The sequence below is a fragment of the Parasteatoda tepidariorum genome, chromosome 2 (assembly GCF_982258835.1).
Source record: "Parasteatoda tepidariorum strain Cologne lab strain chromosome 2, Ptep-v5.0, whole genome shotgun sequence".
In the NCBI taxonomy this organism is placed as follows: Eukaryota; Metazoa; Arthropoda; class Arachnida; order Araneae; family Theridiidae; genus Parasteatoda; species Parasteatoda tepidariorum.
Window position 1 is genome coordinate 9,391,693 of NC_141756.1, and position 11,511 is coordinate 9,403,203.

Sequence of the window (11,511 nt, forward strand, 5' to 3'; positions counted from 1 at the left end):
CACATACATTAGTTTTCTAAAATATTAAAGTAATAACTTAATGCTGACGTTTTTAATTTTTTCAACAAGTGTCACAAAATATTAAATTGTTTCTTGAATAGCACCTCTTGATAAATGCTTTTTGGAATCATTTTCTAATTGTACATCTTATTGAAATTATGCATGTATATTGAAATTTTATCGAGATTACATACATTGTTAAAATTAGGCATGTATATTTTATTTTTATATTTTATAACTGCCGTTGAACAACCGACCCAATTTTGAGTTTACCACTACTAATGTTCAACTCCATAGCCTTGTAAATTTGAACCAATCCAGAATACATGGAAACTCATGGATCAATACTCGCAGAGGTATGATTTGTTATAGGAACATGGAAGACTTAGTGATTCGGCAGATTTAAATTGCATCAGTCACCATTTACTACACGGGAAGTCTTTGACTGACGGGGATAGGGCCCAATGCCCTACCAACCAGGATATCCAAAAATTTTATCGGGATTACATACATTGCTAAAATTATGCATATTGAAATTTTATCGGGATTATATACATGGTAAAAATTATTTATGCGTAGTAAAATTTTTTTGGGATTATATTACATTGTTAAAACTATACACTTTGTTAGGTTTATTGGAAATTTTCATTTAATTCTTTACATCACCACTAACTTTCACACCAGGTTTCACCTTGATAGTTGTTTAGAGACAAATGTGTTTGAGAAGAAATTTCACTATTACATGAAATATTTTTTCCTTGTGAATACATTAACAATTGACAATTGGGTTAGAAAAAAAAATCAAATTTATGAAATACCTTACTAAATAAATTACTTTTTTTCAAACAAACTAAAATTGATAGAGTCCATTCAAATTCTATCTTACAGCAGATTATTTCATGTTCTTAAATTTGAAATTAAAAAAAAATTTCACAACTCTATCACCATTTTCCTCTACAATCATCAAATCGCCTACTTTTCTTATTTTGTTTGCTGTTATTAAATTTTACTTTAAAATTTATATTTCAATGTCATCATGGCAGTGAACGAAAGAAATGTTTTTTTATTTTTATGGGTAATTTAGTGTAAATATAATCGAGAAAATTTTTTTATATGTTAAACATGTTTAAAAAGTTATACATGAAAGAATGACCTGAAACTCTACGGGTTAATGCATGTTAAAACATTTCTCTGAGTATTTTATTTTTTATGTTATAAATATTCATTTACGCATAAAGCCGTGAATTAAATACCTAATTTATTGAAAAAGGGGTAACCGTAGATTAAAGGGAAAGTAGAATCTCAAATATCTGAATCAATTGAGATCACATCTACATTTGATAATCAGGAGTTTAGAACATAAAAACTCTTCATTTTGAAGATCTACTGTTATTGTTTACTGTAAAAAAAATTCAGTAATTGCTTATATTAACTTATAACACTATATTAGCTATTTAAAAAATTCTAGCCAAGGACTACAAAGGCCTTGTTTCCTTTTTAGAAAAATTTTGGCACTATCTACAGAAGTGATTATAAGTATATATGTTACCGTGAATGACCGAAATCAACAGAATGTAGACTTTCACCGCTGAATGTCAACAATTACATAGTCGCTTTGGTGAATATCCGAAATATTTGTTATATCCTATTTGATATTAATTTATTCGTTGGTATCATTATATTTATTCGATATTTTAATATCTGCGGAGGATAGATTAGGAGGAACGTCAGTGTTCGGAGTAACGGTTAAATGCATACTGGTCAGTGGCACTTGACCTTTAAAAAAAACATTTATTTAGGGCATGCCGGGCAAATGTATACCAGGAAGTGGTATACATTTGCACTGAACCTTAAAAAAACGTTGATGTTAGGCATACCGGGCAGTGGCACTTAACTAGACCTAGTATTTATTTCGAACATTTACCAAAGTTACTGTGATTGGATTGTCAACATTTACAGGTGGAAGTCAACAACTACCAATTTCAGGCATTCACAGTAGCATACATATTTTTAACTATAAATTCCATTTCAATCTCTGGAACACATCTTTTGAAATTTATTACATCCCCTTAAATTTCATTTTCAAATTTGAATCTTTTAAAAGTTTTTGAAAGCTAGTGACAAAAATTATTCATTGCGTGATATCTTAATGTTTCTTTGAAAACTTTCTCAATTTTATTTGTGGTTATTAAATGTTGCTTTAATATTTCAGAACTCGCCCGAATCCTAAAGATTCACCAGTGCAATTTTTGTAATTATGTGAGTGAATGGAAAGGTAATTTGGATAGGCACATTCAGTATAAACATGTTCGGGAAAAACCATTCGCTTGTGAGAAATGTGGAAAAAGCTTTACACGAAAGGACGATTTAAAACGTCATGATGTGACACACATCTTGAAAGCATATCGCTGAAGGACTTGCCAACGGACTGTTTCAAAAATGTTCATACTGCACTCAATTCTTAAAATGCTGAAGCTGCATCAAAAAAACATCTCTACTTGTGTAATTTAGTGTGGAAAATGTGGATATAAAAAACACTTTTATACAAAATCACTTAATACTTTTGTTAAAAGGTGGCCTACGTTGACTTATCTTTGTGTTTCATGGATGCCAATTACTACTGCTTTATTTTATCTGTTTAAGAAGTTAATTAATAAGATTGTATAAAAGTGTTATTATTAAATTGAAGATAAACTTTTATGAACTATGCTTGTTAATAAAATTAAAGAGTAAATTGGATAGTTAATCATGATTGTTCAAAAGAATGTATTTAACTTTTCTGGGACTGAAGCCACATTTATGCTTTCCTGCATCACACCAACCGAGTATAATCATAGAGTTGAGAGGAGTAGGTATAACAACTGAAAATTGAAGCCATACATCTTGGAGAACATACTTTCGACATTATATCGCCTCCCCTTTACTCTTTTTTCACGTTATATCAACTCCTCTCTCTTAATGTGTAATTAACTGAAAAATACACCTCCTCCCCTCCAGACTTAGATAAAATGAAAACCTTCTGTAAACACAAAATTTTAACTGAAAAATTCTCTATGAGCAATTTATTTACTCTTGTTACTGGTTTCAACTATTTTGCAAATTTGTTTGAAAATTTATTTACTCTTGTTACTGGTTTCAACTATTTTGCAAATTTGTTTGAAAATTACTAATTTTTTTAAAAAGTGTAGTGTTGCTACAACTTTAATTTTTATAAAACTCTATATTGATACATGCCACCATACATTTCTTTAAATTTGGCAGTTTTCTAAAATTGACAGCATGTAATATGTGAATTCTGACCGTTTTTTTAATAAGACATATTTTTAAAAAAATTCTGCAATGGTGATAAATTTTGTGTGAATAGAGTTCGCATGTTCACTTATATAATGCATACCTATAATATTGTGTATATCATTAAGGAAAAACTGTGATAAAACTTTATTCCTCTTATAAATATTTTCAAAATAAAGTAGTCTTTTATTAATTAATATGCTCACAATTATTTTTATATGCTTTATTTTCTTGTTTTTATGTACTTTATTATTTATGAAGTTAGGGTTCCATAGATGAAAATAATTGAAGCTGATATCATTTTTTTTTAAACTGATGATTATTTTTTACTATGAAATCAGTCATTTGCTGTTTGGAGGGGAGTTAATAAGTTTGACAAAGTATTATGATAAATGGGAAGAGAATACATTTTTTCTATCTTTTTATAGAATATATATTGTGCATAATCTCTTTTACAACATGCAAATTTACTTTTTGTGTCATTCAAATTTATTTTAAATATAATACATCAAGATTTGTAACAGAAATTTTCTTTAGAAAAAGCTTTTTTAAATTAAAAAATCAATTTTACCAATTTAATCAATCAAATTTTACCTTAAATTCACTATGAGCAATATAAAAATTCATATGGTTTTAAGCTTTTTAATTATTTTTTCTACCGTTCTAATAAATCAATCTGTTTTTGTTTTGTTTTTTTGCCAAGTTTTTCTGTTGTAATGTATGTGTTTTCATACAAAAATGTTGAATACTATTTGTTTGTATCTAAATTGAACTAGTTTATTAAATCATATACTGAGTTGAATGTTTGATGTTTATTCATTTTGCTTATGCATATTTAATGTCGTTTAATAATACTTCATGCCTCTTTTTAGATTTACTTTCTGATTTAAGCGTAAACAAATATCTAATTATAGTTCATGTAGTCTTTCAAAAACTATAACATTACTGTGAAAATATTTTATCAGTAGAATTATTTAGTAAATATGAGAAAAAAAATGAAATTTAAATTTTTGAACATTGTCATTGTTGTCATAACAAATTCTCTTTTTTACTAACTGCAGCTTCGTTACATATTTAATGAATTTGTTTAAGGAAATAATATTTAATGAAGTAGGTGGTAGTTAAAAAGGTTCAACTATAAGGCATTTTATATAAACTGTGTTAAACTATTATAAAACAATATTTAATGCAAATTTTAATATGTGCAATGCAATGGGCAAATTTTAATATTTGTAAAACAAAATAATTTCCTTTAGAAATAATGAAAGTATAGTCATACACAGTTAATATGAATTTTTTTTACTATATTATATTTCAACTTTTTTTAATGATAACTGGTTCAAAAAACATGTAATTGCCTAGTGGTGTTTCCATTTTTTTTCCTATCCTTTTTTTTCGCTTAGTTTTTGGTACTATTTAATTAACAGAGTAGCTATAACACATAGATTATATAGCAAGGAGTAGTCAGATAATTTTATCTCTCTGAAAAATCTAATCTTTCTGAAAAATTAAGTGAAGCTAATTAAAATACCAATAAAGTCAGAGAAAATGAATTCATTTGGATTTTAAGTGATATTTTAAGAGTCTATAATTTTTTTCAAATAATTAGTCTTGTAATAAATTTTATAAAAAATTTTTTTTGCAATTTAAATAGCAAGTATAAGTGTTTTTTATGTTTATTATTAAAGCATAATTACAAAAGATTGAATAAAAATAATGCCATTGATGGTTACAAAACAAATAGAAAATCTGATAAAATTAGTTTGATAAGTCTGGGAATTTTTTCTTCTCTTTTTTAAGTGTTAGTGTCCTTTTTTGATTATGTTGCATTGAAACTATATTGCAACTTTTGTACCTTGCAGTTATTATAGCAGAATCACTACCAGTTGTTGTAGCATTAAACAGTTCTGTCAATCCAAAAGCAATGAAATTTTTATCTAATTAATGACTTGAAACTTATTTTTCTATAATTACAATTATGTTTTGTAAACTTTTTTTTGTTATTTCAGCTCAAATACATAATTATTCTTTCATATTATTATTATTTCTTTGTTTACAGCTTCCGTAACTTAAATGAGAACATTTATTTTCTTATACATCTTGCTTTTGTGTCACTCACACAATACTTCTAATTCCATCTCCAAATTAACAACAGTTAATCAAATAATACATTGAAATTTTCTTAATTTTTGTTGATAAACTCCTTTCTTATCTTTCTCCATTTGTTGCTATTAAATATTACTTTTATATTTCAGAATTCGTCAAAATCCCGAAGGTCTATGAGTGCAATTTATGTGACTATGTTAGTGAGTGGAAGGGTAATTTAGACAAACACATTCAGTACAAACATTTAAGTGACAAACCATTTACATGTAAAACATGTGGAAAAAACTTTAAACAGAAATATGACCTAAAATGTCACATTATGACCCACCTCAAATTGTCTTAAGTACCTCTTTTTCCTCGTTTATGTGTGCGAGAATAAATACTCAGCATTTTTCTTATTTTTTTGCAACAGTTTCTAGAGATGAGGTGTGCGTGTACATGTTTTTGATTGTGACATTTAACATACTTCTTTTTAAACATTTCTTTTAATTCTATAAATGTTTAAAATTTAACATGCTGTATTATTTCTTTTAGTGTCTGTAAAAATGTTTTTTTTCTCATTAATGTACAATTATATTTTCTTAGCACTTTCATCAGATTTCTACATCTGTTTACTCAAATATATATGTTGTTACATTTCTTGTTATTTATTTATTTTATAAATTATATGTTGTTTGATTTATTAAAAATTAAATACTTTGATGTTATAAACCTGGTTTTGTTTATAGAAGTGTCTTACTTTAAAAGTTTTGTGAAACTATGTCTCCTCCACCTAATCTTTAAAAAAAATTTTAAAGATTAGGTGGAGGAGTTATTGAAATGCACCCAATTTTTACTTTGATTATAATTGCTTGGAGACAATGCCGATCTGAAGCCTCTCAGACGTTTCAGCTTGAGTTTTTATCTCAACCAAAAAATAGTAGTTTTCTCTATTAAGAAATAATTGGAAATCTGATAGCTTCAGGTCTGAAAGAAATAGTGGATTGAGTGAAAATATCCTATAAGGTGATTTTTTGAGTACAAGCAAGGCTGTGCTTTTTCCGTACATTTCTTGCGGATACGCTATTTCTGTATGTTTTTGTTCAGTTGCAATATTTAAATCATCTACTAAGGAAAAATACTTTTTTTAAATTCTAGTCTTTAAAATATGTAAGCATGCTATTTGCTTTCAATTGTTTTGATATATTCAGAACTACCTATACACCGTACAACATCTCCTGAAAATAGTCATGGAACCTTTTGGATATAGTAGTCAGGGGTGTAGTTTTTGGGACAAAGCCCTGTCCGAAATTATAAATTTGCTTGGTTATGGAACTACTGTAGGATAAGGATAAAGTTTTTAAAAAAAATTTCATTACTGGTTTTTTGTAATTTAAGCATTTGGAGAATATATATATATATATGAAGTGAGGTTTGAAATAGGTCAGTGTATTCCCTTTTAACGCAAGATATGTCACAAGAAGATATCATTGTCAACTACTATCAGTGGAGTTGTTAGTTTAGATTTCTTGGAGGGGTTTAATCTCTTTCTGTAAATGTATTTATATATATATATTAGATACTCAAACCCCCTCCAATCATATAAACAAACTACGCCTCTGATAGTAGTTGACCATGGTATCTTTCTGTGACATATCTTGCGTTAAATGTGAATACAATGACCTATTTTTAACCTTACTTTTCTAAGAAGTTAATCCTAGTAAAACCCATTTCTGGGGGTGGTAACTGGTTTTTCCAGTGGTTGAAAAAACTACGTTATTTTCGTAATAAACTGAAATTACTTTATTACAAATAAATTGGAACTACATTTACTTTTTTTAAATGTAGTGACTACAAATTACTTTGGAGTTGTAGTCACTACTTTTAAAATCCAAATTTGGCTAGCGAACTTAATTTACACTCATATTCAAAATGGTTTTGAATAAAAAATTAACTTATTTTAAATATGATCAATTATAAAGTTAAGTTTATTCATGTTTACATAAGCCAGCATGTTAAACCATTTTTATGAATTTATTCTCTTAACCATCAGCTTTTTGTGCCTTTCTTGACAGCAAATATTTTAATTTAAGAAATGCTGCAAAATTATCAAATATTTTAAAATTCGTTAAGCGTTTAATGTTCTTTTATTTCCTCTAAGAAATAAAGTACGAAGAAAATGTGTTCTTTTCCAATGAAATAACAGCAGTGTTTCATGAGTGTACATTCGCACTTGAAAGGTGCATCTAAAGTGATGAATTAGCTATTATTCGTAATGGCTAGTTTAAATATTGGTAATGAGTAATTCTGCATACATAATTCTCATTAACACTCAACCATAAGAGTGTTCTCATTGCGTCAACTGACAGACCCGAAAAGATTAGTACCAATTCAATTTTAAAAATTATTTGCATTTGACCGTTTACTAAACAAACATTAAAGTAGTTGTGAGGAATCGCTAAAAACTACAGTCTTTTTCTTTTCTTTTTTTGTTTTGTATTTGTAACATACGACTCACTACACTACTTTTCTTAAAAAGTAGCACAATACACTACAAAAAAGGAAACTACAATATTTTCACTACTTACAGCGATACGTAGTGTACCTTATTGTTCTAATATTTGCATTATCTGCTTTTTTTATTATCCTATTATTGTTTTATATTGTGTTACTTGCTTGATTCGATTTGTTTTTATGGCTATTAAAATCTACTTTATTTCAGAATTCTTTGGAGTTCCGGAACTCTATCGATGCCATTTGTGTGATTATGTTAGTGAATGGAAGAGTAACTTGAACAGACACATTCAATATAAACACACACGCGAACGACCATTTGCGTGTGACTCTTGTGGAAAAAATTTTACCCGAAGAAATGACCTGAAACGTCACAATATGACACATCTATTTCACACACTACGCTGAATCTTCTTTATTCCTTATATTGAACATCTGTGTAAAAAAATGTTTTTAAAAAATTATTTTTCGCAATTGTTGTTAAATATTTTTGTAAATGATTCCATAAATCATAAAGCAACTGTTTATTTTATGCTTAGATGAAAGGTTTATAAATGTGTTTTTGGGTAAAGTTATTTCACAAGATTATATTAGATTTTTTTAAATGACTGGCAGGAAATTAAAAAAGTTTCTTGAATTTTTTATTTAATGAATCGAAAAGTGTTTCTTCATAACTTTTAAAAGTATACAAGATACATATGGGTAAATAAAAAGTATTTGGCAAAACTTAGCTCGCTAATAACTTTCAAGGAAAGTAAAAGTAGTAGGCTGTGTTATGCACACATTTTGTTGCAGCGGATGAAGCTAAAATATAGAAATAATTGAAGTAACTTCTGAAAATACTGAATCCAAATTAAACATCCTGTTTTAAATTAAACATCCTGTGCAAGCAATGTAACTGGACTATTTTATTTCATTGTGGTACTATTGCATATAATTGGTTTGATAATTCTCATTCATTAATTGTTTGATTAATAAGAAGACTTACCGAAAATTAAATGTGATTAAGATATTGATTTTGCCCATAAAGATCTTTATCTAATATATTTTTAAAAGTATACCTATTGTATTCAATTTAATCTTACAGACAGGAAGTATGAAACCAATGACCACCAATAAGTGTTTTCTTATAATTGTTTATTTCTTATACATTATACAGCAGTTTTGTTTATTTTAAAAATAATAGCTTAAATTTTTTGATTGCGTTTGCCAAGTGATTTTAAATGGATGCGGCTCTCCTGTATTTTTCCACCCCAAATAAGTTATTTACTGTGTTTTCAGCACACTTTTACAAATTTTAAAAGAGATTATCTTAAAACATTTCACTGGCCTGCGATGACTCAGTGGGTAAGGCACTGAACTGTCAATGTGAAAGATTGGGGTTTGATTGCCTATACCCACCTAATTTCAGATCGATGGGTACTAGCCTGCCTGGTGCTGGGAAATAAAAGCGGCTTGTGCGCAATGATGATCACATTGCCACAATCATATCGTTGGTCATAAAATTGTAAAGCCTTAACCTCCTTGAACCACAAGGGGCTGTTGTAGGAGAGCTTTACTGTACTTTAAAATATTTTACTAACTTCAATATATTTGCTAGTTAAGTTATCAAATTTGATATAGAGTGTGCAAACTAAAAAACGGACCACCCTAAATAACTTTTGATGTAATAATCGGATCTTCACGTTTTAGACTCAATATTTATAGTTCAAGGGAGTAACCTCTAACATGCTAAGACAGCTATTTTAAGTTACGAAATGTAATGCAAAACCATACTTTCTCAGAATAACCATACCTTTTTTTGGACAGATTCAGATTGGAAATTTCCAAGATATTGAGAGTAACCGCAATCTTGGGAATATGGTAAGGGGTAGGTTGTACCCCTTAACGTTAATTTTACTTTTTGCACATTTCAACATATCTTGAGAATTTTTTAAGCAAATTAAAAAGTTCTGGCGCACGTTTATAAAGTCTGTTTATCCAAAGATAACTTTCTTATTTTATTTATTTATTATTTTATTTAATTTTTTTATTTTTTTAAAAATTTTGTAATGTGAGGTATTTATTATTTTTTTTACATCATTTTAAAGAATGCAATTTTACATGGCAAAATACAAAATTTTAATAATGATTCCTGAGAAATATAAAAATATGTCTTTTTTCAAATTTGAATTCTCAGGAAGTAGTCTCCCGATAAGTAAAATTAACATTGAGGAGTCCAAGCCTTGGACGGCTCTTCTGACCAAACTATTGAGACCCTATTTCCCAGATTGCTCCTACCTCCTATATTTTTGGAGTCAGAAATCTGAAACATTGAAAAGAAGCTATGTTAATCAGAGACAGTATGTTTTTCTAGCTGATTTTGTTAATTAAAATATCGTCTGCACTAATTAGTTAGCATATTTGAGGTCACTCTCCTCTTAAACCATTAAGATTGAGTCCTAAAACGTGAAGATCCGATCATTAGATAAAAAGATATGTAGGATGATCTGTTTCTTATTTTGCCCACTTTAAAGCAATCAATATTATCTGTTTTAACAAGCAGCTAATTTTTAAATACTCTTTTTTTTTAAATCTTTAATAATTAGATTTTATTTTAATATTTCAGCGTTTGTCAACATGCCAAAGATCTATCAATGTACCCTTTGCTCCTACAATTCCAATCAGAGAAATAATATCACAAGACATATTCGGTCTAAGCACACTTATGAAAAGCCTTTTACTTGTAGAGTTTGTGGTAAAGGTTTTAAACGCAAAGATGATCTAAAACGGCATGAAGTTATTTTGCATGTCCAAAAAGGAATGTGTTAAATATTTTGTTACCGTTGCAATAAAATTCTAATAAAACTTATGCAGTGGGTTCTTTTTTCTTTGTTTTGATATTTGTGTTCAAAAAAAAATTTCGGTTGTAGGAGCTCTTAAAAACCAGAGAATTTGAAGTTTTCTAAGCTTGAACCATCAAAATATACAAGATGTTCTGTAAGACCACCCTGTATATTTTAATGGTTGAAAGCTTTGCTATCACACGGAATAATGCTTTTTAATGAATAATATGCTATTTTTATAATTATTGCGAGTGAGTTTAGGTTATGACTGTTAAATTAAGTTTTGTCCATCTTTATACAATGCTATCTTAATTATGAAAATGCAAAATGAAGTAAAGCTACAATTTTATGAAAAAGGGAAAAACAATTGTGATTCAATTTTTCAGTTCTTGAATACCCCTCACTGAATTGTTTAGATTTATACATAAATATTCAAAAAGTAGAGAATTATTCATTGATTTTAATATTTTTTATTTAGATAGGTATCCAGAATTTCTTAAAAAGTTGAATATATTTAAAATATTGATTCGTCCCAGTAACCAAACACTTTTCATAGAAATAGCACTATTTAGTATAGACTTATATTTATATAACATATTATTTCATATTCAGAATCACAGTAAAAAATGAGTCAAAGAATATTCAAATAAGCTATCTCAAAGTTATATTTAAGTGGAAAGTAAACAAAAATGCTATCAAGACCTAACCAATCGATATCAAATCGGAAAAGAGCCAGCGTTAAGTATTGATTGCAGTAATCAATTGCAACTGTACTTGATTACATATAATTACTTCG

The 11,511-nt window shown here is 28.0% G+C and overlaps 1 long non-coding RNA gene across 1 annotated transcript; it reads left to right on the top strand.

Moving 5' to 3' along the window:
* Nucleotides 1–7,133: 7,133 nt before the first annotated feature.
* LOC147814420 (uncharacterized) lies at nt 7,134–10,741 on the top strand. The gene is made up of 2 exons (XR_015431260.1): nt 7,134–8,329; nt 10,499–10,741. It is a non-coding gene; the product is annotated as an uncharacterized LOC147814420 (long non-coding RNA).
* Nucleotides 10,742–11,511: the final 770 nt, after the last annotated feature.